Here is a 5,992-nt window from a genome sequence, read left to right on the forward strand (position 1 = left end):
CATGTTAGCCAGGATGGTCTCGATCTCCTGACCTCGTGATCCGCCCGCCTCGGCCTCCCAAAGTGCTGGGATTACAGGCGTGAGCCACTGCGCCTGGCCTATCTTAATTATTTTTAAGCATACAGTTTAGTAATGTTAAGTGCATTCACATTTGTACATCGAATCTTCAGGACCTCTTGAAGATCTGAAACTCTGTCCTCATTAAACCACTATTCTCTATGCCCCTTTCTCCCCAGCCCCGGGCAACCATCCTTCTACTTCCTGTCTCTATGAATTTGCCTACTCTAGGTACCTCACATAAGTGGAATCACACAGTATTTGTCCTTTTGTAACAGGCTTATTTCACTCAAGGTTCATCCATGTGGTAGCATGTCCTGGGATTTCTTCCTTTTTTAAGGCTGAATAATATTCTGTTGTATGAATAGACCACATGTTGTTTTTACCATTCATCCATCGATGGACCCTTGGGTTGCTTTCACCTTTTGGCTATTGTGAAGAGTACGGCTGTGAACCTGGGTGTATGTGCTTAGCACATTTAATTGTACTCGTCATGACTATCCCTCATGCAGCACTTCCCGTGCATCAGGCACTAGTCTAACATACACTGACTCCTTAAATCTTGCACCCATCCTGTGAGTTAGGAGTTATTATTATCTAAAATTTACCAATGAGGAGTAAAGTGATAAAAAAAAAACCACCTCGTAGGAATTAGGGATCTTGCTCAAATAACTGAATCCTGGTGGTGGTTAAAAGAAAAACTTCAGACAAATTGGATTCAGCAGAGTTTAATTGAGTAGAGGGAGATTCTTGAACTGGGCAGCACACCCTCCTGTTCCCCAGGCAGAACAGGTTCGAAGCAACTCCATGCTGCCCTATGGTCAGAGAGGATTTCTAGCAGACAAAGGAAGGAGACATACAGGAAAGGGAAGCGAGGCACAGACACAGCTGGACTGGGTGCAGTTTGGCGTTTGCCTTATTTGAACACAGTTTGAACAGTTGGCCGCCTGTGATTGGCGAAACTCTGTGATTGGTACAGTCTGTTTACTCCTGCAGTTAGGTTATGGTTTCCTGTGTACGGAAAAACCCTCAGGCCAAGCTTGGAATATGTGAGGAGGAGGCTTTAGGCCACACGTAAATGAACGTGGTAGACCCAGGACCCGTGCCCCGGTCCCGCTCTGCTAGGTGGACTCTGAAGGCTCTGCCTGCGGGTGTTGGTCATTTCCCTTGATGATTATGCGGACTCTTGCTTCGTGTTTAATGTGCTGATCCTGCTGCCAGGACAGGAGCTCCTTCCTGCCATTTATATTTCTCTCCATTTACAAATATGTTCCTTCCCTAAAGGCCTTTCTTGACCACCCAGTTACTCTTCATCACAGCACCGTTTTAAATCTGTATGTAGCTACTATTACTCTCCAACATTTTAGTATTAATTTACTTTTTCTTCATAATCTCCCACTAAAATATCAGTTCTATGAAAGCACAGACCTCATGCTTATTTTACATAATTATGTCCCCAAAGCCTGGATCTCTGTTTGGCAAATAGTAGTTACTCAGTAAATATTTGTTGGCTGAAATAATGAATAAGCCTGGGCGACATAAAGTCTTGTAATAATAAAAGTAAAAACAAAACAAATGTTAATAAAGGGGAAAAATCTTTCCATTAAGCCAAGGGTTTAAATAAACTCAAGACTTAATTAGAATTGCTAAAATGCCCATTTTTTTTCTAGTGACCCCATGACATTTTGATACCAGCTAGCTGGGTTTGCTGATGAGATTAGTCATAATGCTGGCACTGTTTCTACTTCACAGAACTGGAAAAGTTATGACAGCGTTGCTTGTCCCGCTTGGTAAAAGTTAAGTATTTAGTTCAAAGAAACACGACTGTTGTCTGTAATTTCAGCTGGAGGTAAAATGAGTGAAAGTTTTTCTCCTTGACCTCCAACTCAGTGGAGTGCAAAAGAAGTGGACAGGAAGCACCGTTCCTTCCGCTGCTGGTCTCGCAGCCGCCTGTGGGTGGAAAGGAGAGCCGGGCCTGAAAGCATTTGCTGCCACGCTGTCTCCCTTTACTGACGTCTCTCTCCTGGGAGAAGAGAGATTTCTATAGAAGAAATAATTTCTGCAGAAGAATTAGGACCAAAAATAGTCTACAATGGGGGAGAAAAACTAAATCTAGCAAATCGTGTGGTGGAAACACCTTCTGTTTCCATTGATATCTTAAAAATGTGCTGTCCAAACTAAGCTGACCATTTTGTTTTCCTCTCACACATAAACACGTTTCCCCATTTGTAAAATAGAGAAAAGAGGACTTTGAAATTCATTAATAAGCACCACTGATGTGCATTCTTGACTGAGAAGTTCTTAGAAATTCTTGAGGAAAACAACAGAAACGGCATTGTACATGCTTTTGTCAGTTAAGAACTGCCACAGGTGCAGTTCTTAAAAGTTGATTATTAACTGTGCAGCCTGAACTCCTGGGAAATGAGTGGTTCATCTTTGTGTGCCGGGTAATAGCCCCGTGCCTGGCAGACACTCCGTCCCTGAGTGACAGACTAAGGGATGATGAAATAAATCAATGGTAAAGGACGCCTGCAACTGGGCAAGGACGAGGGGAACAGACAGTGAAAACAGCTGTTCCAAAGGATGGCCGAGTGCCTGGATTTGTTGTTGATGTTTTGCTTCTCAGTTGTTGTTTTGATATTATTTGTGCCAAAAGCACAACAAAGCTCCTCGTTAACTGAGAGGAGTGAATATAAACGAAGCAGCAGACCCTGGGACGGGAAGCCAGGCCATTGAGGGTCTTGTGGCTCTGGTGACCCAGGGTCTGGGGTGATGCTGTGGGAGATGCAAAATGCAGAAATGAAGACAATGGGGACACAGTGAGGTGCAAGGACAGAGAAGGAAGGAAGGATCTGCTCACAGGAAGGGAAAACACCTAGAGACAAAAGAGAGTCACACGTAACTAAAAGGAAGTTACCCCCAGTAAAGCAGGTGGAAGTCAAGCAGAAGGCAGGCCCAGGGAGCAGGTTCCAGCAAGGTCCTCTTGCAGGTTGGACAGGAGTCCCCTAGTCCTCTTGGATTCACAGCCAGATGGGCTGACACAGTCATTGCAGCAGATTGGCTCTTCAACCTCGCCTTATTCCTAAGACAGGCTTTCCGGGGGGAAATGGCAAAGTCCTTCCCTTTGATTCATATGTTGTTGAGGGGACCCTGGGTTTCTTAACAAGCCACAGTTTTCACTGTTATTATTTTTGTTAAAATACGATCTCTGGTGGATTAGAAGAAAATCAAACAATGTCCAGGAAGGGCACCACACATCATAGTTGAACCTAATAATAATAATTGCAAATAGAGGTTTCTACCAGGTACGCCGTGCCTAAGGGTTCTATTCCATAAGTTATCTGGAACATGGAACAAATTTTCCTACAAGAAATAGCCCCAGTCCTGGTGACAGAGCAAGACTCCATGTCAAAAAAAAAAAAAAAAAAAAAGCCCCGGTCCACAAAAGCTGGTTTAATTAACAGTAGGACTTAACTATAGTTACCAGGAGCCATGTTCTCTGAACCCAAAATTGGGATCCATGATTTGACAAGTACATACTGGAATGAAAGAACAGAATATAGTACACACAGACATAAAGATGGAAATAATAGATGCTCAGGAATCAAAAATGCGGGAAGAAGGGAGTGGGTGAGGGATGAAAAATTACCTGTCAGGTACAATGTTCACCGTTTGGAGAATGGGTACACTAGAAGCCCAGTCCCCACCAGTACACAAGATACCCTGTAACAAATGTGCACAGGTATCTGCTGGCTCTAAAATAAATTTTTTTTTTAAAAAAAAAGAACAGAATATGGAAGTTGGATTTGTATTGGAAGATTCAGGACACAGTGTATTATAGAGCAGCACACACTAGGTGTAGGCCCCAGGACTGTGTATAATCCATACATCCAAAGGAAAATGCATGCCCAGCTCCGATATTGGGTGCAGGTTACATTCCTTCTCTTGCTGTCCAACTCCTTGGCTTGAAGCCCCAGGAGGTGGTCCCACTGCTGTTGTGAGGACTGGTCTGCTCTGGAGCCCACAACTCTCTGTTCCCTTGGTTGCTCCCACATCCTTCTTCTTGCAGGCCCTGTCCCGCCCCAGGCTTGATCTCAGCCTTGATCTGAGGACCTTCGAGGCTTGGCCTGTGATTGCCACTGGTCCCAGCATCCATGAGTTTTGATGGAGTTTCCCAGTCCCACCACTTGATGCCTGCTCTCCTCCTGCACGTGTGTCAGAGCTCTGCACAGCTGCCTGCCTGCCACCTGCTCCTGCCACCTGCTCGCCCCCACAGCTGTGCCAGCCCAGCTCACCTGCAAATACCAAAGACCTTCAGCCAAGAGGCTTGGTGCCGCCCACCCCCATACCAAGCAGGATCAAGAGAGGCAAGACTTTGGGGCCACACACGCCTCCTTTGAGGTCTGACCCAACCATTTACTAGTTTTCCTGGGTTTGAAATGGGGATGATAGTAGAGTTGTGGTATTTTTGGTGTTTGCTGCATGCGAAATACCATGGTAAGAGCTTTGCGGTGATAGCTCATTGAAGACTCACAGTAACGGTCTGAAGTATACGCTGTTACTGTCTCATTTACAAACGAGAAAACAGGCCTGGGGCACTTCACTAATTATTTAACACATACTTTTAGTAACTAGTGGAGCCAAGTTTCTAACACAATGTGACTTTATGCTCACTTAACCTCTAGAAATCATATGAGTGAGGATCGCAGCACGGTGCTGTGCTGGCAGCAGCAGGTCCGGGCAGTTGCTATTTGCTGTTACGTCCGTCTAGATCTCCATTTCCCAGTAGGTGTGTTTAGGAAGCGGCTGTCGCTCTAGTCCATAAAGTCATACTCTTAGGTGCGTAACTCTGCCGTCGATAGCCCATCGGTGTACATTCATCTTCCCATTTCATGCCAAGGCTGTTATCCCAACTGTGTGATGGGATTCAGCCCTGGCTTGCTCATCCATTTATTCATTCATCACCCCATTCAGTCAGTGACTAAACAGACGTCCCGTATCCTCACTTACCCTACTGGGCACAGTGGACCCAACAGTTTGGAAGATGGGCCTTGATGTCACAGAGTATCAGTGACACTGTATGACATGTTGTCACCTCACCCTGTAGGTAACAGTGGAGCCAGACTCATCTTCTGTGCCCTACAGCACGTGGAATGTCCAAAGCGCAGGTGCCTTACTATGTACCTTGTGGGCTGTTCTTTAATTGTTTTGTTTCTTGGAGTCTTATCTTCCTCCAAAGAGTGAGGCAACTCTCTTGACATTTGGGAAACCAGTTCCGATGCACCTCTCTCCTGTCCCCTCACCTCCTGGAAACAAACCTGCCTCCTAATAAGTTCCCCATGCTCCCTTTTGTCATTCTGAGGGTGCTGTCATCCTCTGGTAAGGAAAGGAGGAAAGTACCTGCATGAATATCAACATATTTTGTTTTATTCATTCATCTAAGCATTTATTTCCTGCCTGTTGTGTGCTTGGTGCTGTGGATATAAAGATGAGTGAACACATGGTGTTACTTTCAAAGACTTCTATTTTGTCCTTGCAGTTGGCCTAATTGATGCAATAATTTGACTCCTTTCAGGCAGATCTGACCAAGTCATGCATGAGAGACCACCACTTCTTTGGTTTTTGGCGGGGACAAAAAGTGAAGAGTTGAGTTAATCATACAAAGTTCACCAGTAATCTGTATGAAGCCCTTCTCTTATTTTATTTTATTCTCTTTTTTCCTACTTCTTTATACTCCCCCCTCTCATTCACTCTTCTCCTCCCAGCCTAAGCACTTATGTCCTTGGATATGTATGCGTCTGTGAAATACAGTGTTGTAGCATGTCCATAAGTATAATAGACTCTCATCAGTAGTATGAGGCTATAGGCCTCATTCAATTTCTTATTTTAAAAAAAAAGTTGGTCCAGTGTGATGGCTCATGCATGTAAACTCAAC

This window comes from Mandrillus leucophaeus, unplaced genomic scaffold (assembly GCF_000951045.1).
Source record: "Mandrillus leucophaeus isolate KB7577 unplaced genomic scaffold, Mleu.le_1.0 Scaffold61, whole genome shotgun sequence".
Taxonomy (NCBI): Eukaryota; Metazoa; Chordata; class Mammalia; order Primates; family Cercopithecidae; genus Mandrillus; species Mandrillus leucophaeus.